Below are 27,607 nucleotides of genomic sequence, written 5' to 3'. Positions count from 1 at the left end.
GTCAAGGTGACAGTTATGGAGTTTTTCAACAAAAAGTTGTGAAAGAACACAGGAAATTCTACCCATCAATGAAGTACAGTTAAGTTAATCGTATTTCTTTAACACTTAAAAACCATAAGCTGAAACATGAACTGAAATGTTTTTAAGAAATGCAATGAAGGTTACCTGTTGTTAGAAGAATATCAATAAGCACCATAACCTTATACTCCTAAAATCTATTTCTCATAAGTCATATCAACTTCTTTTCCTCAAAAAACAACCCAAATACAAACTCTACAAGCAAGGGAAATGAACACACTTACAATCACGCTTAGCTGTATTTTCTTCCAGCAGTGTGCATGACACCACTGTCAGTAATCTATCAGATAACAGATTTACTTCTGAGGCTGCCTTATGCAAAGTACAACCAAAATAATGTAACTTGCTATTCGTATCCTGTTCAGGGTCATAAACTACAAGTCCCTCCATTCCATTAATAAATACAAAAATTAGCTAGAACAGTATGTCAACACAGTAATTTTTCTAAAGTTAATTACATTTAATATCTCAAACCATGAACAAACTTTAATAATTTGTAATTTTGCATTTTAAAATTAATGTGAAAATATTTTAAAATAAAATAGTTCAACATTAGCATTGCTTTTCCAGTTTGACAGTTTCTCAATTGAATGTATTGATCTAAGACTAGATATTAATACCTAAATTATATTTTTCACTTTTCTTTTAGTATTGAGGATGTTCAAGAAAATAGAAAAAAAAAGACACAATTTAATTAGATGTCAGCTTTATCTCATCTGTGAATTACCACTCCATCAGTATCATGCACTGTAAAACAACCTTTTTCCAATCTTTTTCATCAGATGGAAGGCTGCCTTCAGCCCTCCAGATCTGCTCAGGTGGGTTTTGTCATGACACTCCTACAAGGTGTCAGTTGGTTGTCTGGAATAGGGACCCTCACTACACCGACCTGCATTTCCCAGGCTCTTGATTGTGCCTTTGCCTAAGCTGCAGTCCCTGAGAGCAACTGCCTCAGTGAAACCAACAGAATGAACACCTTCACTAGAGAGAAATGCGAAAAGGTTTCAGACTGGAGAGACTGAATATCTCCGTTCTCCATTAGGTACACTGGCTTGCAGTGCTCTAATCATCAGTTGAGATCTTTACTTTCTGTAATCATGACCTACCCCAGCTTCTGAACAGGGTAATGTTAGGACGACCATATGCTGCTGCTGTCAGTGATCCCTCATGCTTGAGGTAATGGGAATTGTGTTCCTTCGGTTTTTTCACTGATGCAGCTTCAAGTTAGCAACGTCTTCATATATGAAAAAGTTAATTTAAATTTGTGGTTTTGGTGTACAACCTTTTTCTCATAACCATTATGAGTCTATTTTAGAGATGACAGTAATAACAGCAATAATACAAATTTGCTTCAGCACACGGAAGAGTGTTCAAATGTTAATTTTGGCCTTGATGGAAAATGGTCAGAGGAACACACTGATTCCCATCTACTGTTCACACTAGAATAAAGTACAGATAAAAATTAGAACAACACTGTGGCTGATGGTACTGTTTTGTTCAACTCAGCTCTCCACCCTAATTAAACACAGTTTGGAAGAAGGGAAGGGGCTTGATTTCTTTGGAGATCACCCAGACACGTGCAAGAGACTATATGCTCTTTCCATTCAGTCACAGATCAGCTGCATAATACTACCTCTTATGCTAAACTCTTGCAATGGTTAAAAATCTGCACCTTATTTTTACTTTGAACTCCAGTAGACCCTTTGTCTGTGAGTCTATGAGTATTAAATAACTTTTTCTTGTGTTGGTAATTATAGACTGGATCCAGTTGCTGCTTAGCTTTCTCTTTGATAAGCTAAATAAACTAAATTTTCCCTGTTTCTTTTTTTTCTTTGAGATGCTAGGATACAGCTGGTATCATGTATGTGAAATTCAGGTGGTTAAGAACAATGACTGTGAAGATTTAAGCACCCTCCTTCTTTGAATGTATTCCACTGCTATCTGATATATAATTTTTGTAAATTCACAGGTTTTTAACATATGCAGGAGGAAAAAACCTAAACTATGAGAACAGTCTCTTACAGAGAGGAGTTTAAATGTATCTAGGTGTAACCAGATCTACACCAGATCTACATGCAGAAGATTTGCCTAAGAATTAGTTTCTTGGCAAAACATCATGCTTCGGGAAATCACTTTTCACGTAAAAAATATTTCTAAGGGTTTTTTTTGTAAGAAAAATGGTTAATACTGGCTATATCCTATGTATTAGCATTTTAGATGATTCACATTTATGTTTAGATGATTACATTTATGATGTATTGACATATACCACAGCTTAGTTATTAGAGAACAATAATAAAAGCACATTGTATACCAATCAATCATACACTGGTTGCCTTTTACTTCCTCCTCTTTTTAATTAAGTATAAAGCAATTGTAACTACACAGAGGTACATTCAGCTCACTATAAAATGAATGGCTTAAGATAGCACTCCAGTAAAACAGCAGAATAGATAGGAAATCAGAGGAAAGGAAGGAGTCTATAATTCAATTACTATCCTCAAATACACTCTTCTTAACTGTCTATTAGTTCTACAAATATCAGATTATCATTGCCATTATCAAATAATCTCAATTATTTCAGTATTTCTGTTGTATCATTTTCCTGTCTAAGATATACTACCCATTTTTGCCATTCTCCATAACATTCATCTAACAGTATTTTCATGTGATGCATTAAACCTGCTGTTATTAGATATCTACAATTTACAGCTGAAATTACTGACATTGTTGCAGGATTCTTTCCTGTTGTTGTTATAACAGCCAAATCAAAGTAATTTAATTTTTCTGAATTTCAAGCCTTTAAAAGGCTTATATAATTTTTTTTCTTCCAGAATGATTTTTAGTGTTTCATTTTCTCATATCACATGAATTAAGTCTTGGCCATTTTACATTTTTTTTACAGACTGTATGTGTTATACATTTCATTGTTCTTAAAAACATGGAAACAACCACTTCATTAGCCAAAAGACACTGAAATTACGTTACCTAGTTAGCAGAAACCAAAATTGCCATTTGCTTCATCCTGCATCTGGTTTTTTATACTTAAAGTCAGTGCTCCTTATCTTGGTAGCTTTATGAGTTTTTCTCCTAAAAACAATTCATGAAGACTTCTTGTCCAGGCCTGTTTCAATGTTTGAAACTTCATGACTAAGCACAGAACTCAAGATATATCTCAGATAAACTATTTTTATTAAAATAAAAAACAACCAGCCGATATCTGCATTTGACCCAAGCACACTTTTCAATTTTAATATTAGCTGCAACTGTTTGGTTTAAAGCACATTTTGCATTGCAAAACCCTTTCACTTGCTCAGGAATATGGGTATGCTTTAAAAATATCAATGGGTCCATGGGCCAGACAACAAAAATTTGGTAGGATGCATTGCAGCAAGATGAAGCTCCCACCTAACAAGGGACTAAGAACTCTCAAAAACTCAGGTTTCTGTAATATGGAAGAACTTCTATTAGTGACATTTATTTAGATTAAATTAGTAAAGCACTGTGGGATGCAGACGAAAAGCTCTACAGAAGAGAAGCAGAACCATTACTGAAATGGTTTCCTACTTGGTTCAAATATGAAGGCTCCATTATTTTAATTTTATTGCTGATGTAGTCAAAATCTCTTTTTTTTCAATTAAGAATAATATTTAATCATAAATCTATATCAGTAATTATTTGATTATTTATAATTGACTGCTAAATAAGAGCTGGAATTTTGAGGTATTGCATTAACCAGAAAATCAGAAATACTGCTGGAATGCCTGATAGATTATCTCCATAAAAGGAACACTTATGTATTGAGGCTTATTTTTGCTGCTTTATAGCATTTCTTAGTATCTCATGTCACCAGACACAGCATGCAGAAGGATATTTTGGCCCTTTTAATTATTGTTTTTGGAATTGAAATAATCATAAAATCAGGTGCTATAAAGGAATCAAGGAAAGCAGCCAGTGCAAGTACTATTTATTCTCAGTTGCTAACTTCATGAACAGTCACTTCTACAGCCTGCTGCAAAGAATTGTTGCTTTGTTTTGGTTTTTTTTTAATAGCTCTTTAGGGTGTTTCATTAATGCATATGCATATGATTGAATCTGCCATTTTCAGTGCTAATTCATCATTTGTCTTTTAAAACCAGATTTGTGATTCAGGGTATTTCAATTCTAACCTGATTTCTCAATGAAAATATGAATTGATACCTTTAACATTATTCAAGCTTTATTAATATCTAATGCAAAACGCATATATCCATTAACATGTAATATAACTTTGTTGATGTGTTCTGTGGGTTTGGGTTTTTGTGGTTTTTTTAATTAATTTATCTATTTTCAAAACACTAATTCCCTGATTTCCTTCATTACTCACTACCTTTTGTACTAATGCTATGAAGCAAGAGCAGTAAGGGACATGGTTGCCTTGTACTTATTTGTAGTAGAGCTAGTTCATATCAAAGTTCCAATAGATTATTTATTTTTCAAGTCTGAAAGTGATCCTTGGAGCTATGCTTTCTGACTAAAATAGCCATTTCCTGAAATTAAACGCATTTTACTTTATCAATAGCCAGAAGGACTTGTAAGAATATTGTAATTTTGGTACTGAAGACACTTTTTCATTTTTTAAAGACAGTCTGGTTCAGTGCTTGAGTGAAGCTACTACTGTCTTGAAATTGGATGCCACTACTTTAGCTAGAACTTCAAGGAAAAGAGCTCTGGCATGTCCTTAGTGAAGACATCAAAATCTCATCTATCTGTTAGATGGCTCTACTACCCGGCAACATAGGATATTGTCTTTGCCACATGGTAGATTTCATTTTCTTTTTCCTCTAGAGATGCAAGAAACTTCTATGAATTTATCCTTTTTTTCTCCTTAATTTACCCCTCCTACTTCTTCAGCTTTAATTATTTCAAAAAGCATTCACTCTGCATTTGAACAGCTTTGTCTTGACTGAGTAAAGTCTAGTAGGTTGCTGTTATGTCTTTGTAGCCCAACCCAAAGCAATGCTTCATATTTTTGCTTGATTCAAAAGTTTGGAGACACATGCTTAAAAATACCACATTGTATAATCCCATTGTCCTCCTCCATCAGTCCAATTTAATTTTTTTTTCAAGTCCATTTTTCAGTGTTTTAAGTGTTCTGAATTATGTGTGCAGGACTGCATTTTTCACCAAACTCAGTATGTTTTTAACTCTGCCAATTTTAGCTACAACTATTTTACTTATACACTAACTGTATTCTGTACCATTTTTTTTTTAACTAAGCTTGAAAAGTTGTGTTTCTTCCAAAGCAAAATAAGCCCTTGTAATATACATGTACTGTGGTCTCTTAGTTTGAATAGGATTTTGGTTTGTACTTCATTCTTCACTCACCATCACTAATTTTTGGATGACAGATTACCCACAAGAGCAAACTATGAGTCTATCTCATCTGCCTCAACCTTGAGCAGAAGAAAGAACGAAGTCTTCGTTCAATTCAGTTATGCTGAGGTCCCTAAATCTATGTTACCAAAATGAACAAAAGAAAAGCAGCCTTGGTGTTCCAGGTTTTTAGGTCAGGAGCTTGCACGTAGATATTCATGACAGACTTTCCTGTGAATGCAGCTACCAAGGAGAGAAGAGAAACTGTCTGAAGCTCCCTAAGGTTGAGAAAGTGTTTTTTACAATGAAATTCTGTTCTAAACTTAAAAAAAAACAACAACATATATTTTTGTTAGTCTGACACTATCCTCCTCCTGAGAAATAACTAAACATTTGTGATGGGCATGAACTACCCAAAAAGTTCTGCTTGGGTCTTATGCCTCCATACTGTGTGGTGGAAACTGTATCTCCTGCTTTTTTGTTTACAGTGAGTTAAGAGGTTCATAATGAGAAAGCTAAAATCTAATTTTTTAATGCCACCTAATCTTTTTTGTATATGAATAGGCAGAAAATAATAACAAAGACAACAACAATAATAATAATAAAAGATGCCAAGGAAAGGAGGAAAAAAGACATTATCATTGTGGGAAATGCTACTAACCTTTGTAGTTACATTTGAAATAGCAAGCAAAGGCATGCTTCGGTCACAAAGTAGCAGCTGATTTCATATTACCATTTTGTAACATCCTGGTAACCATAAAAACCACTGAACCTACCTGGTACATTCCCTACATCAGTGTTTTACAGGATGCTTCCAAATTTGCAACCTCAGCACTTAAAAGATGCCTGCCAAGAATCATAGAATCATCAAGGTTGGAAGAGACCTTTAAGAGCATCAGGTCCAAGCGTCAACCCAGCACTGCCACTGTAATCGCTAAACCACTAAATCATATCACCCAGTGCCAGATTCAGATGCCTCTTGAACACCTTCAGGGATGGTGACTCTACCACCTTGGGCAACCTATTCCAATGTCTGACCACACTAACACTGAAAAAATTTTTCCTACTATCTAATCTGAATCTCCCCTGTGTCACCTTAAGGCCATTTCCTCTCATGCTCTCACTGCAGGCATGGTAGAAGAGACTGGCCCCCACCTCACTGTACCCTCCTGTAAGGGAGTCGTAAAGATGAGGTCCACCCTGAGCATACTCTTTTTGAGACTAAACAAATCCATCTCCCTCAGTCGTTCCCAATAAGACAAGTTCTCTTGTCCTTTCACAAGCCTTGTTGCCCTTCACTGGATGCACTCCATGGAGAAGACAACATGGAGGACTTCACAAAAGCAGATCACAGCGTATGGATATTCCTCAGAGAGCCAACTACAAAAGTGTGGTTGTCCATCTGTTCCAGGTACACAATAGGTATTCATAAAACAGTTTGGCATCATTATATGCTTTTAGAGGTTAGAAACACATGAAAATGATTACTGAAAATCCTTCTCTCCTGTCAGGGATTTTCAAGAGTTTTTGAGCTATTTGCTTCAAGGAAAATGCGAAATTCTGATAGTAGACCTTCATAGGTTAAGAAAAATGGCTCCCATACGCGTTCAGCAAACCTTCTCCAGAACAATTTAACATTACAAGAGCTCACTAGAAGTACATGTCAGACTGCATGACTCCTTCATGTATTCTAAATATAGATTGAGATGACAGACACTGATGGCATGAAACCAGACTCTAAGGTTTTATGAAATACTATATTGAGTAGGCATTATATAATTTCAAAATTTTTAATGAAGTACTGAGTATGATCAACTTTCAGATTTAGCAGGAAAAATAAGCATACACTGTAACATGGGATATATCATGTCAAGATATGTAAGTGTAAAAAGAAAATCTCTTTATTAAGAGAAATCAGTATCATGTAAGTTCAAATAATGAAACACTTTGTATTTTGCTTTTTTAAAATGAGAAACTGAGAATGTAAATAGACAGAAAGGGCAAATCAAATTAATTTAATGTCCTAGTGTAACACTGACTTCTTACTACTTTTTTATACATTTAAAACCACTTTAAGGACATCCTCTCTGCCTCAACTCCCATAGTTGCACTGAAGCGAATACTTCTAAAATTTCATCAAAATACTATGCTTTCATTTTTTCGTTGCACATTTTGGTCTAGTAAAATGTTCCCACTTTCTCTTTACATTGTCTCTTTCCCCCTTCTTTATAACCTGTTTCTGTGTAAAATGTTTCTTTATTTGTCAGCTTTAAGCGTTCCTCCAAGTAGATCTTGTAATGCTATGCTCTGCAGGATGAGTTGAGTATTAAGTGACATTACAATTTCTCAATTCACATCAGTTCCAAAAATCTTTTTTAAGACTTTTTTTAAAAAATAAATATTGGCACTCCTGTTTCATTTTTCTCCTTGTCTTCAGGGATATAAAAAATGCAGATATTATTTTTGTGGTTTTGGGCTTTACTTCCTTGCCAAATATTCTCAGCTTATACTTCTACTTCCAATGTTTTTTTAAGCTTTCAAGAGGCCCCTTGTCTTGAAACATGAAGTTCTGTTCACCCAAACCTTTTCGAAATTTGATTTCTCTGGTCAGCATACCACTTCAGTATCTATTAAAACAATGCCCACTCAGCTGAAAGCAGCAGACACTCTTATTCCCACACTCATTTTCAGTCATCTGAAAAATTATTTGAAGTTGGTCCATTTGAAGGCCAATTTCTTCTTTTCATTGGCAAAATGATTTTGAATGTTATGGTTTTGTGTTTTAGGCAAGAAATTGAAAGGATATTGGGATTTTTTGAGAAGTAGCTGCAGTAAAGTAATTAGAGTTAAGAAACCCCACTGCTCCTAGCTATGAAAATGCTGCTGCCTAATGTTAACATCAAGACCAAATAATCCAAAGAGAATATCTTACGTATTCTAAATGCATTATTTCTAACACTGATTTTGTGAAACACCAATGCATAGTTTTAAATATAAGGATAAGTGCTGCTGACATGGGAAAAATATTACCTTTGTGACAATAGAATTCTGAATAATAATTATTTTATCATTGATTTTATGGGCATTGCACATCTATGTGCCTTTGCCTGGTTTCCTTCCTATGCAATATGCAAACAGATTGCCAATTTAGGCATGAAATTCTAGTAATAGACTGACATTCTTGGGAAGAATAGCATCAGGAAGAGGTAGTATATTTAGACATTATCAACTTAGAAAAGGTAGGCAGAGGCCTTTTTTAGGTTCTGCTTACAGACAAAGCCAACAATTACTGTTCTAAGCAAAGCTTTCAGCTGACTTAGGGATTTTAAACCATGAATAAAGCTGACGGTGATTGCTAGAGCAACAATACATGTCGAGAAGCAGAAGACAAATACATTCTAGTGCCATAGAAAACTGCATTAGAGCACAGCCCACCTCAAAATACTGAGGTTGAGAAAACAAATAATGGGGTAAAATCCAAAGCAGAAAAGCTCAATTAGTTCTAGTTAGCGACAGGATTGAAGCAGATTGTGTCAGTTACCTCACAAGGTTTAAGACTCAAATTTAGTGAGAAATGTTAACAGAACTGATGGTTCCATTCTCACACTACAGCTTATGCTCAGAGATTAACCTGAACAGGTTGAGTGGTTATCTCAGTACTTAGACTCAAACTCCTCTGAGCAATTCTGTCCCAGCCCCACATTCAGTGAAATGCAATCAAATTATTTCAATTAGAACAGCAAAAATTACATTTTCAGTTGAGTGGTCATGCTAAAAATGACATAAAAGTGACATGATCTGAGTAAAAGCTTTTTTTTTCCCCGGAAAAAAAATAGAGACCTTCTTTTTCTGTCAACTGGTTTATTCTCCTTAGCAAAAGTAAGGCAGTGGAAAGAAAGGACTCTTAATATTTACAAATTTGATAAATGTTTGTAACTTGGAACCAAAGTGGGATATTTATTTATTAAATAGTTCTTTGACAGAAAATGCAGCTTTATTTAACTTGAAATATTAGTGGATTTCTTGTATTCCATAGAATTTGTGAGACTTTTAGCTGAGAAAAGTTGCAAGACTAGATTCAAATACCAGCATGAAAACAAACAAGTTCTCTGTTGCCTAAAGTGAGAAGTTGGAATAGGTTCTCAGACTCAGTTCCCTTCTAACTCAAAGGTACGTGAACCCAAATGACACCCTTCCCCAACACTTTCATCTACTCCGCCTCCCCACTGGGCTCTCAATGAGCAGCTCACAGTTGGATGAGTGCTCCTTGCTGGTTCATGATAGACAGTGCACGAGTGAGCTGCCACAGTTCTGTGTTGCCCCAAGGAAAGGCAGCGCGAAGAAGCTCCTGGCACGCTGCTGCACATGTACAACAGGTCAAGCAATAGAAGAGCAGATCTCTGACTTTGGCCACCTTTCTGCAAGGATTGCAAAGCAAACATTGTTCATTGGTCATAATTTGCCAACACAGAATCCCTTCAAACACAGGGAAGAAGTGTAACAAGGCTCCTTGGTTTCTGATGGATTTGACCATGTAATTATCAGAAAAGACTAGAAACTCATGTTTCTCATTGTATCAAAAACTCTGTGGCCAGCAGGACCATGGAAGAGATTGTTCTCCTGTATTCAGCACTTATGAGGCCACATCTGGAATCTGATGTCCAGTTCTGGGTTCCTCACTTCAATAAAGACACCAAGGTGCTGGAGTGAGTCCAGAGAAGGGCAACAGAGCTGATGAACAGTCAAGTAGTGCCAGAGGAAGTTCAAAATGGACATCAGAAGGAATTTCTTTAAAGAAGGGGTTGTTAAACATAGGAATGGTCTGCCCAGGGGAGGTGGTAGAGTCATCATCCCCTAGAGGTGTTCAAGAAATGACTGATCATGTTACTTTAGTGTCATGATCTAGTTGACAAAGCGATAATTGGTCAAAGGTTGGGCTTAATTACCTCAGAGTTCTTTTCCAACCTAAATGATTCTGTGATTCCATGTTCCAAAATTGTGCCTTTGGTGTGCTCACTTCATCCTCACGTGTACAAGTGTTTCTCTTGCACTACGGATAAGTCATAGGACTCAGCAAAAGCAAAAAAAATGCAAAATGTAGGAATAGTTTGAAGAATAAAGAATATATGGTATCCCTAAGTATGCGACATGTTCTTTCCCAAAATAAAAGCCTTCATAAAATTCTCTAGATATTTTTTCCCCCCAGAACTTGCATACATTTATTCAAACGTGCAATGCAATTAAAAAAAATGTATAAATACTCAAATGTACCATATCAGAAGTCCTTAACATTATAGTAACCGAAGGCACTGTAATAGGTCTTAAGAAAACTGTAAATATTGGGCTTTTTAAACATTACCCATTTCCTACTAGATGACAGGCAGAAAGATAGTTTCATGTCCCTCTTTTTATAGATGTGAATTTGCTGTCATATAGAAGACACGTGGAAACATCTTGGATTTTAACAGTTTCACGTTTGATTTATTCAGTGCAGAATGCATATGATTTAAGATCTATATGAGGAAATAGAATACAACTTTTTTTCTACTACCAAGTTAAATTTTTTTAAGTTTCTGTTCCTAATATCTCTTCCTATATAATATTGATCAAAACCCAGTAATATTTGTTTTTAAGTTAATATACAAAAGCTGTTTCATTAATCTCAACATTTAGGAAAATAATACTAGCAATTTCTACTGCTGAAATTTTAGCAAAAAATTTAAAATTAATTTTTAGGAGCTAAAAGAAATATGCTAATTTATAAAGTGATATATATTATACATCTAAAACATCCTCATCATCCCCAAAATTTCTGCATTACATTTTGTAAAAGACAAGCAAAATCTTCAAGACATTCAAAATTCTACAGCTTACAGAATCACAGAATGGGTCAGGTTGGAAGGGACCACAGTGGGTGACCTGGTCCAGTCTCCCTGCTCAAACAGGGTCATCCTAGATCACATGGCACATGATAGCATCCACTCAGCTGTGAAGTCTTGGGTATGGAGCACCAGTGACTCATGGAAACCAGTTTGTTTCATACCAGAATTTAGAGTAGATTCAGGGCTACACTACATTATGTCAACTTATAATGTTCCCAAAGTACAATTACACTATCTGTAAATAATGGTGAACATACATCAAAGTATCTTCATCTTCATAATATATTGCTGTGCCAACTAATACTTTATCAAACCACTTAAAATGAGTTTCTTTTGCACTGCTGGAGAAAACAAGAAATTACAGCACTGGAAAAAGCCTAATTCACAGCCCAAAACAGCAAACAAAATACTACATTATCCAATATTACTAAGTCTGCGCAAGGAAAGAATAGAAAAGTTTCTTCTGAGAAATTTAATTTGGAGTGCTTGCAAACTACCTGCTATAGCTATCAATTAATTTAATTAGTTTGCATTTCATTATACTTATTTTGCATTAATATTACAGGAAAAGTACCTATGCACGCTATACTTATTTTAAAGGACTTTTTTTTTTATAATTAGAAACAGAGAACCCTCCCCAAAATATAAAAATATAAAACCTGGAAAAATTAACATGTGTCAAATGCAAACTGCATATATAAACTCCATAAATGATTTTTATATTTTTTTCAATAAATGGAGCCATATTTACACAATTTTTTTTTTGTATGTGCATTCTGTATATTCTAGGTCTACTTTCCCATAGTTAATTATTAGTTTGTTTAATTCCAGCAAAGTAAATGTCAAAATTATGGATAATTACAATATTTGGGGGGGTTTGATCCTGTACCAAAATTCTCATGAAAACTAGGAGGAATATGAATAGTTGACTCAGCTGGCTACCAAAAATGGATTCTGTGGCACACATGATGTCTGATGTCTGCAATAGCTAGGGGAAGCTAGATCAGATTTGATATACAGTTCCCTCCTCTTTGAATTTCTAGCCAACTGGAATGCAAACCTGAGTGCCATAAATTTGGGCATACTCACAGGCTTTCCTGTGGTGAACTCCAGGTTCCCAGTATGAAATTACTGCAACACCTGTCAGCGTGCAGAGGTACTTTGTGTGAATGTTCCTCTGTTTTTATCTACTACAAGCTGCTCAACCACAGAAGGTATTTAAATTTTATGGACTTCTGGGTATTATGCAACTATAAAAAGTGTGCCAACCTCAGTCAAAAAGAGTTCTCTCAGATAGACTCAATTAATTTCTTCTTAACTTTTCTTTAATTAAAAATATTAATAAAATGGGATTCATCTCATGCTTTACAAAGAGATTAGATATTTTCACTTTTTTAATAGATTACAACAGCCAACTATTCAAATTCTCCTGTTAATCTAGATTCTTACCTTTCTTTTTTTGTGGGGAACAGGCTAATTACTTCAAGGAGAAAATAAATGCTATTAACTTGCATAGACAGATTGCTGCCTATACTGTGATTGGTTCAATTTCTTCTGCCATTAAGTCTGGATTTGATGCATATCACATTCCTTCTAAAGAATACAGGCATCCTATGTAACAGTCTAATAGACTCAATTTCACAAGATGCATATTTTCTTTGGGGTAATTAAAAGCCAGGAAAATTAGTAATGTAAAAATGCATCTTAGCTCTCTAAAATGAAATGTATGTCCAACATATATTAATATATTGGAAAATATATAGTGATTCTCAGTTTTTCCCTATTATTATGAAGTTCCTTCCTTTTAGAGTTTTTTTGCATATATACACATTTGTAAGAGAAAAATCTAATCCCGTCACTGTGCAAAACCACAGATAAATTGCAAATTGTTATTCTAAATGTTATATGACTGTTTTTGCCTGTTACATATGAAACAAACCATTCAATAACAACAAAAAATCCCAGCCAGTGCACACATAGCTATGGAAAGAACCTAGTTTTCTCAGTAAGAGAATCTACAGTGAAATATTTGCTCTTCTTTATTAAGGGAAGTAATGATGAAATCAAGATAAAATAAGTCCCTACTCAACTTTGTAGCATAATGATGCATTACTCTTAGAGCAGCCTTAGAGAGAAAAATCCAACACATGCCATTTGACTGTTGCAAACTAATCCTCACTCTGTTTCTACTTCTTTCTATGAACTGTAATGCAAGGTCCAATAGACAGCCTCAGATACATCTCAGGTCCAGTACATGCTTTTCAAAGTCAATCAAGGGAATATAGAAATGAATATAAAAAGATGAAAGTGTCTGTGCCTTTATACATATTGAAAAAAAAAAAAAAAACGGGGGGGGGAAAAGTGAGATGTTTCATAGGGAAGGTTAAGTCTGATGCTAATGCTTATTTAAAATGGTGACAGTCTGAAGTAGTGAAGCCTTGCCGGGCTGCTTTAATTTCTCCCTGGAATAGCTCTCTCCCAACCTTCGGCAGCACATCAAAGTCTCTGGAGCTCAATTAAAATTGGATTATATTGAAATGGTCTATCTATGGAACTGTGTGTTCAGTAACACTTTTCTTTCAGTAATACTCCAGATGACAGTTGCCCATCCCAATTTAAACAGTTGTCATAGAGACCATGAACTAAAGCAGCAGTAACTAACAATACAAAGGAAAGGTAAGTGCTAGGATTTCTGTGAATGAAGGGCTTGGTTTCCAGCCACAGTGCTCTCACTGCAAGCAGCCGAATGCAGAAAACATAAAAGGCAGTAATACTCTCCCCACTCCTAAGCAGAGAGCCAAACTAAGTTAAATAATAAATATTTTCTTTTTTCTTCAGTAGCTAGTAGAGTGTTTTACACACCAGCATGCAACACTCCCTAAGAAAAACAGTAGGAAACCCAGGAGTCAATCTACAGTCACCAGTTCATTAATTAAAGGCATTAAATGGTACTTTATAATTGCAAAAGAAAAAAAAGGTATTGTCGTTTTCTTTTCAAAATTTTTTACAGAAGATTCTTTACTCATAGACAATGTACCAATCCTTTGCCTTTATGATAAAAATCTAAAGTGAAGATCTAATACAAATCTGTAGGAAATTCAGAGTCTGAACCCATTTAATTAACACTGTGACATCCAATATGTGTAATGCTTTCAAATTGTTTTATTACTGGTTTTTAACTGTTTTATAATCTAGCCATGTAGATTTTTGATGTACTGCACCAAAGCCTGACAATACCATTGGAAAACTCTCTCAGCTTCCAAAACTCCCAAAATAAAATAAACAGCTTATGTTTCTGGCAGCACCAGACAGCAATGTATTTAACAGCATAGATTGCTAGTAATGATACTATTTTCTCATGTAGATGGCATGTTTCTGGCACTATAAACCTCTTAACCTTTCTTGTAATTGGCTTATTGAGAGTCCCAAGGTTGTTTTTTGTGCCATTGGGCTGATCACCATGGAAATGAACACTTATTGCTGTTTCACTGTAGTGCTCTATTTTTCTTCCAAGCCCTTCACAAGCATTCTCCCTGCTCTCCCGGGAAGGCAGCGTTAGGATTTTGAAGCAGCAACAAGGCAGAGTGCAAAGAGTGCAGGCCAAAGGGGAAGAAAACAAAAATGTGTCAGAAAATCTAAAAACCGCACAGATCAGAATTTGTCAAAACAAGGCCTTGGTTTAAACCAACAAGAAGGGCCCCCACAGCTTGGGCCTTGACAAAGCATGGCCTTTTTTTTTTTTTTTTTATTTTTTCCACTTTATTATTTTTTTTTTATATATTTTTAGCCCAGCTGTAGGAAACACCATCTAATGAACCTGTCTGGGGCTGCTGTCCCCATCCTGTCAGGCATGTCAGGAGATGACAAGCACTGGGGACAGGCCGCCGCCAGTCACAGACAGGCCTGCCAGCTGGAGAGTTCAGCCCCAATCTAATCACGCCACCAGAAAATAACTTTCACGCTTGCAGCCTGACAGGATGGGCTCAAGGAAAAGAAAAAGAAAAAAAAAAAAAGGGAGGGAAAAAAAAAAAAGAAAAAGAAAAAAATAGCATAGAAACAATGCTTTTTGTTTCAATTACAAACCTTTTTTGGCGGGGGGCAGGGAGGGGTGAGGAATATTTTTTTGAAAGCTGCTAGCACTGCTGCTGGTTTCCATTAGTGGAATTGTTTCTGTCTTTCTTTTTAACAAAAATAAGACCAATACAGACATTAATGCCAGCAGTTACAAAAAAAAGTGAAAATGAGATAGTATTTGCGGCACCTGGATATGCTTTTGCTGCATTTATTGCTACATATACACACTCTTTTCCAACACATGTATGGACATAAATTCATCTGCAACCACTGGTAAAGCTATTTTCACAAAAATGTGTGAATTATGGTCTGTGTTCTTATTATTTCAAAGTAACTGGGCTCATTGAACATTATATCTCTTCACAGCCATCACTCTAGGGTTCATATTATCATTTGGGCATAAACTGCCAAAATATGAATGCTGGGGCTGGGGCATGTTTGTTGCATGTGCTCCTGCAATGGAAATTAATATTCATACCAAAGAACAGCAATTTAAACAAAAGTATTAGAGTTCAACATAGGTGATTCTTTCCTATTTACCCACCCCCTGTGAGCAAACAAAACATGTATCTTCAATGGGGTTATAACGAAAAGGCAGTAGTTTACTGGTAGGCATCCTGTCTTTCTCATACAAAAATTACCAACACACATTTCCGCTCCAGAAATTTAATAATCAAAAATTGCTAACACAGATCTCTGCTCCAGAAATCTAATAATCAGTAAATCCACAGAAAGAGAGGCTGAAAATTATTTAAAAAAAAAAAAAATTAGTTCTCCCAACAGGCATTAAAACAGATTATTAGATCTAGACACAAACAAACTTACTTCAAAATACACATTCAGCTAAAATGAAAAAGCAAAGTGTTAAGGATGTGTTTCTTATCTACTCCTAAGTGTAAATCAAAATATATTTATCTTCTGGTGTATGTATCTTAATATGTACATCTTAGTAAACAATTTTCATTATTTGGAAGAGAACTGGAATGGAAAATGATTGGTTCATGTAGTACTTAGTAATTATTTTAGGAAGAAATTATGAATGAGTGTAGGCTCATCTAATCCGTATAAAATAATAAGAGATGAAGATTTGTCGTTACATCCTGCCATTCATTCACTCTCTGCTGACATTATAGATGTCAGAAAGTCTGTTTAAAAGCTTGCTATCTCTATTCATCTTTGTTTCTGGCATGAAATACAGACTATAATAATCTTGTCAAGCCCACATTTAGACACTAATTCATGACCCTCTGCTACAATTTAGAGAAAATTCATACATAACTCTTTTAAAACAAACTATGACCCCAGACGAAAGGGTAATATCTAGATTCAGCTGCCAAGTATATGCTGACTAAAGCCTCAGCCACCCTGATGTTTTTGTATGAATGAGATGGTTCAAATCAGTAAGACACATTAACTTTTTTTTTTTAACCTGAGGACTAACCAGAATTAATTTTTTTCCATTTTGAGGTATTAGGTATTCACCTAGGTATAATCTTACTTTTCTGGAAAGAGAGAAGGAATCATCTCTTTCACAATTTGAAGACTACAGCTAAAGCTCAGAAAAATTAAAAAGAAGTTGATGCCAGATGCAGACACCACTGACAATGCCAGGGAGAAGTGGTGACCCTCGACCTTCCAGCAAAGACTAAAACTCCCCATCAGGGACCCAGTCTGCAAACTTATGCAGCAGGATACATAATGGAGCTGACCATTACTCAAAATCTATCTGTAGTCTTGAGAGGACAAACTCAAATAGGATAGGGTTACTGCGTACATACAAACGGAAACATCTCAGGTGAGCACTATAGACACAAACGCACTTCTGCAAGGAATATAGTTACAAATGTAAAGATTCTTCAACCTACAATCCCCTTACCATCTTTAAAGTCTGCAAAGTGAGGTAGAAGCAAGTGAAAACCTATTAGTATTTTGATACATGAGCTACAAAAATCCTCTAGAGAAGAGGAAATAAGACACATCTGTTTTTTTTATTATTATTATTTTGATAAAGAGAATGGAGAAAAATATGGAGAAACGAAGGTACACCATACTGGTCATGATGGTAGTAAACTACCTGCACAGGTGTGCCTGTCAAAGGTATAGATTGACATGAAGGGGAATGATACTGATAGATTTCCTTTGTACTATATTTGGTTTATTCGTATGACTAGTTACAGATTGATGCTATGTCTTATCTTTATTCACATATATAGGTACCAAAAAGACACACACAGTCAACTCCTGTGATTTAAGGTGGGGAAACATGGTCTAATATCTCACACCAGTTGGGCCATGAAGTGATACAGAAAACTACACTCATATGAAATGTCAGAAATTTCTGCTAGACAGAATGCAATTAATGAAATTGTAATTTTCTCTGAACATCAGCATTACCACCTTTGTTAATAATTAAAGATACTGCATAAATTTTAAACTGTGACTGAAAATACTCTTCTGTTTTAAAACAATAGCAATAAATATATAAATAAACAAAACAAATGCACTGATTTGAAAGACCATTCCTACAGATTTTTTGCTCACAGACAATATCTTTCTCAAAACCACCATGTACCACTTTAGCATTAGATTATCCACTCCTGCTTTATGGTGATATTATTTAATTTATTTCATTCATGTTGAAGTGGAGAGCGCTGGCCTCTTGACCCCAATTTTCACTTAAAGAAACAAATTTCTTTTTCGCAAACTAACTCAATTTTTCTCCTGTCAACCTTTAGCCTCACTTTAAAATATTAACCTTTTTCCTATCATGATAAGCATCCAACATTCTTCTATCCAAATTTAATGTTAATCACCATATCTTATGATAATGTTATATTCACTTCTAGCTACCTCTGTCAAGCACACAGAAGTATTTTAAATCTATACATCCTCTTGGAATGTAGTAGTACTAGAGCATTTTTTTACATGCCAAAACCATACAATCCCCTTTAAAATGCATTATTTCTTCTGTGTATTCCAAATTTTGCCATTTTATATTCTAAAATGTTAGCTAAAAGATGTGTTTCTCCTTTGAGAGTAGACCAGGAAATGGAGATAAGGCTGAGTATACACTTCCAAACAAATTGAAGAGCAATTCAAAATTACCACAATCACTTGCCTTCCTCTTTTGCCAACAATCATTTGGCAAAATGCAGATAAAGCAGAATTAGGGGGAGGAAACCTGAACTGGAGAGAATTTTTCCTGCACTTATTTTGATGCCATCCCAGCAAACTAACTGAATGAGCTATGTCAGCATTGCTGACTGACAGAGCAATCCATTTTATATAAACTACTAGAAATAATTAAAAAAATTATCACTACAGAAATATATATAATAGATTTTTTTACACTGTCATTCTAGAAGCAGCATCTAAATAAGACATGTTAGCTATCATAAATATAATTGCTGCTTTTTGGACCTGGTTTCAAAAGTGTTGAGTAGTCTTGACAGCTGTTACCTTTGGAAGTTTGAAGCAGAATCTGGAAATACTTCAGAAAATCCAAATTTGTTTAGACACACAGGTGCCCACTATCAGGAACCTATAAGGTGACCTTGCTTGTCCCATGAAATAGTATTTCAGCCATGTATAAGGAACTGCTGAGAAGAAACACCTATTTGCTCAGGAGGAAAATTAGATATGTACATTTCTCCTACTTGGTATTAACCACTTATCCTTAAGAGCCTGTGGTATGATTCATTTACAAGACTGTTGAAAATAAACAAAACAAGGCCACAATATTTTGTGAAATACCTTTGTGAACGAAAAGTTACCTTCCCTTTGGCTGTTTCAACCTTCCAGTGCAACTTCAGTGTAAAACACTGATATGAGTCTCTGCATCATTACATTGTATTTACCATGGAGAATATGGTGGTCAAGCTGCATTTTTAAAAAAAACTAGTAAGATAATTTTTCTTGGAAGAGCTTTTTAAAAATCAGTTGGTTACTACTGGAACAGCTTTCACTGCCAGCAGGAAAATTTTGGGTACTTTTAATATTTATGAAAAAGACACAAATGGAAAATGTCAACTAGTTCTATAAAAACCCCAAAACTTGAAATACTTTTTGCCATTTTATAGTGGAATGAATCAACCGGCATGAATTTTCAAACTTACTGTGAAAAATTTAGAATATGGGAAGTCTGTCTGGTCCTTCTGGGATCTTTATTTATGACACTGAGTAAAATACTCCTAAAAAGATTCCAAATTTGTAGAAGCTTACATCAAATAATACTGTGAAGTAACATTTTCCTATCTCAGTAGAGATAAACTAAATCGATCCCAATCAAAGAGTAAAGCAACCCAAGACCTATTTTATGTGAAAATATCACTTCTTGTAAAGAGGAAAAATCTGCTTATGGGTAATTACTGTCCCAGATTCGTGGGGATCTGACAATAATGAGCTTGTTTGTCCACTAGAGGGCAAGGAGGTGGGAAATGAAAAATATTGAACTGAAATATTACATACCTCAACAAATATTTCAAGTAAAACTCATGATAGTATAAACCATAACATAATAGGAACACAATTAAAGTTAGCTGGAACTTGTATTCTTAGCTGCCTGAATTTTCTTCAATGATAAATGACCCTGTTTGATGAGGATGGTAGTACCTCCATGCCTCCAGAACCCATTAACGTTCAAGGATTTTCAAGAACATTGAACTGCAAAAGGTTTGATCAGAATTGCAGAGCTGCTTGATTTTAGAAGGACTGGGCCTTATCCAAAATCTACTGAAATCATTCCACGTCCATCCACTGATTTCAGTAGCTTTGGATTGAAAGGACTCTGATCAGAGAAATATTAAAAAGTGGGGGGAGCAGCACTAACCACAATGAAACAGGGAGAGAGAAAGTGAACACGTCCCTCTATTTAAATAATTAAGCTATAAAAGAAAGAGAGGGGACATTTGATAGACAAAATACACCCATAATATCCTGATCTTTTACAGTATTGCTTGCATTCTGTAAATACACACCAAAAGGTGGTGATACCACACAATAAAGGCATTGCTGTGTCTTGTCAGGACATCCCTCTGGTTCTCTGGGTTAGGGAATTCCCTTGGCAACTATTCTTCAGCTTAGTATGAGCACATCAGTTCAGATACTTGTCCAAAACTTTCCATAAAGCCAGTTTTTCAGAGTCAGTGGGTTCCACCCTGCTTGGTTCAGCCCATGTATGAATAGCTTGTGTGCAAACGAATGAGATTTCCTCTATAATGATGAGTCAAGAAAGATCATCTAAGAATCCTATTGTCAAACTGGATTCTTTCCTGGTTGCACATAATCCCCACTAACTGTAAGCCACCTGAGGCATATGCCAAATGTTGACGTGGTAAAATTGAGGTGTACAGAATTTTCAATAGATCGGTAGGTCAAAAAGTAGAGAAGAAAAATGCAAACTTGTTTTTGTTTGCATTTTACCTGCAAAGCTAACAACATTTCTTTGAGGCTTAGTTTAAAATCAGTCATGATAAAGTGCACCGTGCTCTTCTGAGCATCACTTAGTCACAGCAAAATAAAAACTCTGGAGGCCAAATGCTTTCCTCTCTACCTCCTTCCCCTTTCTAACACATAGGTTCAATAAAGTCAAACAAACATTACCTTGAGCAGTGAAGGGACAAGAGGAACACAACTAGATTCACACTTTCTCCCTGATTCTTGGTCAGTTTTGCAGGAGTTTATTGCAAGACTACACTGCTGAATACTGGAACAGAATAGGTCAAGCTAGGCGAAAAAGGGGGCTAATTGACCAAATGAATTCTCTCCCTCAAAAATGTACTATGTACTTTGGAAAAAGATTTTGCTGTTATTAAGCAGTCTATGACTATGGTCAATAAAATTTTCATATAAATTAAAATATTAAGACTGACAAATTGAAGACTGACATGAATATCTCTAATCAGATGTCTTGTGCAGTCTGAATTTGCATTAGCAACAATTGCTTTGAGCATAAATAGGAAAATTCACAAGGGTTATCTATTATTGATAACAGCAGTGATTTTAGACTTTTCTACATAGAAACTGTACTAGGAACAAGAAAAATCCACAAAAAGGAACACGAATGACCTATCAGGCACAGAAATGTGTTCTGCAAGTGGGATGACCCAGTTTCTAAGCTACATTGTTCAAGCCAATAGATAGATATTGTGATAGATCTATGCTTGAGATCTTGTAAATTGCTAAGAAAATCTTTGTAATGAACCTGAATAGTTCTCTGGTCCTGTGAGGCTCCTCACAGTATCATTTAATTCCTGGGCAGCACAGCATTCACACTGCTGAAACAACTATCTCATATTTTTGCGCTAATATATCAAAGCATACCTCTGAACAAAATTGCTATTTACTTTTTTCACACACATATTTATCAGTGATAGATAAATCTACTGCAATAAAGTGCAGCTCCCTCCCAATATAACCCTTTACGCCTGAGGTAGCAGAAAAAATCCTTCTTCCCCAGTGCCTTGATTTCAGACTATGCCAGTGAGTAAGCCAGTGCTGTTGACCTTAGCTATTCTTTCGGAAATCCTGTATACGCCCTTTACCATATGAGAACAGTTCAGTTTAAGAAATGCACAACTTTATGAATTCAAACCAAAGTTTTATTTCTGGAAACAACAACCAATCGAGGTATATTTCCCTCCACCCTTCCCCTTTCTTCTTTCTTTTCAAACTGTAGGTTTTCCTCTTTCTTCCTTACAGTAAAGTTCAAAAAAACCTCCTTTTTTTTTTTTCCCCCAACAGAGCTCATGAGAAAATAATTTCTTCCCTTTTCTTTCAATGTCAAAACTTTGGAATAGTTTTAAAGACTTAACAAAAATAAAGCAAAAAACGATTATTTACTTCAATACACCACTATTATTAAATAAACACGGAAAAGAAAATCAAAGAAGTTGAATACTTCTTTAATTTTTGAAGGTTTAAACTCCTAAATGCATAATTTGAATACAAATAGTTATATGTTCTTAATTATCCAGGTCCCTGACATTCCTTTTTTAAATTAGAATGTACACAGAGTAAATGCCATTATAAGGTGAAAACTTTCTATATCTATACAATATTTGAAAAACTTTGAAAATATGCATTATATGTCAAGATTTTGAAAAGCAAATGGAATAATTTTAAAACTTCATTCTGCAACAAAATCAGTTGCTACTAGGAGAATATATAGAAAATAAGGATGGTAATTGAAATTATTGACCCTGTAATAACAGTCTGAGTAAGCAAAACTTGACTTCCATGGGAATTATACTTTACACTGCAGGGTTGGTCTGCACAATTGCCAAATGACTTCCTGTTTCTTCATCTTGTATATTAAAACCTGTAAAACCTCGATGCCTTGACATAATTTTATGTTGTCACTAATGTCTCAGGACACTCCAGTTTGCCTTTGTGCTTGGAAGAAGCCTTTCTGCTGACATCTATTATGTACAGTCTGCCTCCATTTGCAACTGTGCAATGCAAACAATGCATAGGGAACGACCTGTTCAGTTCCACACCATTGACAGATAAAATTGCTGAGCTCAAAAGCACAATTAAAAACAGTAGCTGTGATAAAAAAAAAGAACATCCCCCCAGTTTACTGCTCTGACCACAGGAAGACTGCAGGAGTAATAGCCGTTGTGTGTTTATGGAAGCAGGGAGGTGACTAAAAAGTGCCCTGTCAGTTTTTGGCTCTGTCTTGCCAGACGCATTAAAATGCAGCCCTGAGCAATTTTTTTTTTTTTTTTTGGTCTGGAATTTCAGGAGCAGAGAGTACAAAAGAGCTGATGAGCAATGAATGCTTCACCCTTCCTCAATTAATCTTGTCTCTCTACCTTTGCTTTTGCTTTCCCTCTACATGAAGGTAATAATGACACCCTCATCCATTATCCTTTTATCCCTGTTATTCTCGTGAAATTGCTTAATAATATGTTACAGATTCGTCTTCACTCACATAATTCTTCCTGTCATTTGCAGTATATCATCCTGCAAACATACAGCCCACTTTCACTGGCCGTTCTTTGAAGATTATTGTCAGTGACATCTTCAGGATGCGTTTGGAATCTGGAGCATCATTTCCGTTGCGATGGGGAATTACACTGACTTATCTGTCATTGCCAAAAGCACAACAAGCAATTCAGTGTTAATGCAAAGGTAACACAGGTTTTTATCATGCCGCCAGAACAAGAGCTCTTGTAAATTTATGCTAATATGGCCCTTTTATAGTTTAATAACCTCCTCCCCTACTGGAAAAAGGGGCACAAGCACATGCACGAGCACACACATACACATACACATGCACCCACACATGCTGGTAGTTTAATAATCTGTGTCACAGTCTGGTAGGTAATTTGTAGCTGATCCTCTTGTAATTATTTATTTTAAATCTTTTTATGAATGCTAATCTTTTATAGTACAGCGGATCTCCAGTTTTGTGAGATACATAGAAGTCGTAAGAAGCAACTGAACAGCTCCTGTTTCTAACAGTAGGTATCAACCTAAATGGTTCCCATGATATGAATTCCCTATTTCTCAGCAAAATAATAACAGATCAGATTTTTTGGTGATTGGGTTTGCGGTTTTTTCCCTTTCCTTTCTTTTCTGCAAGGCTATGCTGCTGATTCCGTTTGCTTTCCTCATCAAGAAATCCACAGTACTACAAATGAGCCCTTCTCTCTGATCCAGGGTGGCATTCCAGAGGGACCTGGCGATCCTGCCTGCATGCCAAATCTGACAACACATGACAAGCCGGTCGGCGTGCAGTAATTTGACTAATTATACCGGATTAGAGCATATTAATGCAAGCTGTTTTCTCCAGAGTTAATGACCTGCTGACTGGGTTCTGTAAGGCCCCACTAGGTCTGCAGACAGCTAAAAAACAAAACCCTGCTTTCTAAGCCCTCGTCATTTCGCATCAGCAAATGAGTATATCAAACTACTGAGCAGCAAAATTCAAGCGACATTTTGTGTGCTACAAACCAATGCAGCTTTCCCTAACTTTCCACCTCAAGGGTTTCTTTGATATAAAATTAAAATCTACTTTTTTCTCCTTTATTTCCTTCCTGTAGTGCAGAGTCCAGAAACAGAGGAGGATATTTTTTTTTTTTCTAGATTTTTCTCAATTTTTTTTATCAATGAGCAGTGGGGAGAGAAAAATAACTTATGATCATTATAATATTGCCATATGATGTCATTATTATTTTAACATCATACACTTTTCAACAAATTATTATTATAAACAACTTTATGAAGTGATGCTCTCAAATTAAATATGTTTTTCAGGAGGTTACAAATCTTGAGATAATTACTTTAAGACTGGGGTTTTTTGTCTACTTTTTTCTAGCTGAATAACTTTTCTATAAAGACTGTTTATAAAGACTTTTATAAAAGGCTGTTGTTTTAAATTATTTTAAATGAATGAAAAATATTTTCCAAACTTGAACTAAATTATTTTAGAATATTTTAATTTTAAACTTTGGTTTGTTTTAAATACAGGTTGTTAAGAACACATTCATTTTGAAAAATATGAAACAATCAGTCTGAAATTGAAGGGTTTTTTCCCCTCAAGAGCCACAGATAATCTTTAGCAACGTGATGAGGGATTTGCATGTAGCTGTAGTTTGCATGTAGAACCTACAATGTAGTTTCTTATATTCTGAAATATAGAATCCTGTTTTTCACTTAATGACTTTAACGTATATATAACTAGATTATTTTACTATTCAAACACTTAAATCATCCATTAAGGAATCTCAAATAAATTCACATGTGGAGCTCTTCATATGGCACAGGCTTCTCTGTTCTTATTTAGAACCTGAAATATTTCAAAACTCCACTGAATACTGAAAATATACCCATTTAACATAAGCCAACAGTTACTCTTTTCTTTCTTTTTCTAATGCTGTTTTTTTGAACACATGCATGTGTTACTTTCTGGAATAACTAGAAATAATAAAATCAAACTCCAGGTACATTTTTCTCAAAATACATGCGGAAGTGGGAAAATGAATTGCAGCTCAAATGCACATATTTCTAAAATAAATCTCTGATGCAAAACATTATAAATACATTTATTGCATGGAAAAAGAGTTTCTGTTAGCACTACACCATCTTATCATTATAATTCTGAATATATATTTGTATCTTATGTCTCATAACAAACTAACAACAAACATCCAGAATGTAAGTTATACATAGGGAACTAAATATTGTGCTTATGCCCCCATGTAACTCAAATGGAATTTAAATTTACCATAAATGAGATCAGAAGTATACTCATTTAGCCCATAAAGTCTTTGAGTCAAACTAAACTTCACAGAGTCCACTATCAAATTAGTTATGCTTTTCATTTGTAAGTCAGAAGAAATTGGGCTATTTGTGGCCTGTGCTTGCAGAAAGCATTCTTTCTTTTCAGTGAGTAAAAGAGGGTCTGAAAAACATTAGTAGTGCTGTAAAAGTCCTAGAGGACTAGCTCAGTCAGGAAATTGGTAATGGGCTAGAGACCTTAACCCTAATTTACCAGACTACATACAATAATTGAACCAAATCCTGGTCTTGCCTTTAATTACTCAAGACCACTGCTTTGCCCTTACCCCAAAAAGCCTGAAAGTTATCACCCTCAGACTGCCCTTCAGTAATCTATGGAAAATGAGATGCCCACTGCAACCTGAAAGGCCATTATCAAACGGTTCACAGCAAAAAGGCACCACTACCCTGGCATTCTTGTTGGCATTCTCAGCAGAGGACTGGAGGCGTGAATGAGTATGACGGCTACTAAGCTGTCACCCTTAAGGGGGATCCTTCAGGTCATGGGTGAAGCATATCAGGAGGGCAGTGTGGGAAAGGCAGAACTGTTGCTGCTCATGCATAAATAAAGGAGTTTGGTCTTCAGGGCTGTCAATCCAGCATCTTTCAAGAGAACTAAATTCATTATACACAAAAAGCGTAGATAGCCTTCTAAAAGAAATAAAGCTGGCATCTTGATACTCCTCTAAATAATAATGTAATCAATCTGATATTGAAGTTGCTTTTGCAGTAAAACTAAGTTTAGTAAACAGTTTTGTACATTAGCAGTAAGAAGTAAAACAATACAAACAAGGTATAAGGTAACTTCATTACAATAAAAATCCAAATAACTTCATAGTTCAATATAGATAGACTTTATGTTTTACACCAACACAGAAACATAAGAAAATATATATGTATAAGAAGAAAATATAAATTTTGAAATAAGGAAAACATTTGTATAACACTAAATAGCAATGAAAATTTACATACTGATACAGAAAATCTCAAAGTTTAGACTAGCAGCCTTTAAAGTTTCATTGCTTTAAAGAATTTATGGAGCACAAACTTAGTGTAATAAAGAAGAAATATTTAATTCCTGACATTATGTAAGTTCTGAATCTTTTTATCTAAAATTCCAGCCTTTGTAGCTGACAGAAATTTTTAGGCTCACTTGAACAACCTGATTACCATTCACACCTTCATATCTCTGTGCACTGGCATGAAATGGTGGCTCGGTGATCTCCCAGAAACGTACACAGATGCATAAATCATGCCGTTGTCTTTCCCCCTACAGCTATATAAATCCTGGTAGAGAGGGTAGACGGTTTGTGACACTAAGGCCTACTCTGCTAACTTCCCAAGAGCTCAAAGGTTGCATCTTCTGTACATACAAATGTCTATATGTACATTTACAAAACACCCTACTGGAATATAGAAATTAATTTTATTTTTTTCTCTCATTGTGTTTTGTGGAAGATAAATAGAAAATAATGACTGTAATGTTCACCAATCATAAGCCCAGTTTTCTTGCAACCTGTAAATTCTATCACTGCAGCTGTGAAATGTTTCTTTTTCTTGCAGACCACTTATATACCAAAGCATGTAAAAAGGAAAAAACTCTAAAACTATAATAAAGGATCTAGGAGGAAAACAAATGAGACTTTTATCAGCATGGGAAAGTGTTCACTAGTTTCATTTTGAAGAATGAATAAAGCACTTTTCAGCCTATGAAACACAAAATATCAGACTAGAAAATATATTTCATGTTACTGGAGTTATTTCCTAACCACTACAATTCATTGTTTTAGTTTCTTAAAATTTTTGAAGGGCATCTCTCCAGGCTGCAGGATGCTGAAATTATAAAATTAAGAACCATCCTGAAGGTAACCATGTTAAGAAAACAATAAATTGGTATGTGTTGAACAGATACACGTTCGGAAGCTTTCTTTAAT

At 35.2% G+C, this 27,607-nt stretch overlaps 1 protein-coding gene across 5 annotated transcripts in view; it reads right to left on the bottom strand.

Moving 5' to 3' along the window:
• Window positions 1-27,607, bottom strand: part of NBEA (neurobeachin) — a 478,282-nt gene that overhangs the window by 103,208 nt on the left and 347,467 nt on the right. The gene's annotated exons all lie outside the window — the stretch shown is intronic.

The sequence above is a fragment of the Empidonax traillii genome, unplaced genomic scaffold, assembly GCF_003031625.1.
Source record: "Empidonax traillii isolate 1590-97213 ecotype Southwest subspecies unplaced genomic scaffold, ASM303162v1 scaffold670:size792703, whole genome shotgun sequence".
Taxonomy (NCBI): domain Eukaryota; kingdom Metazoa; phylum Chordata; class Aves; order Passeriformes; family Tyrannidae; genus Empidonax; species Empidonax traillii.
This window is presented reverse-complemented; position numbering and strand designations above follow the sequence as displayed.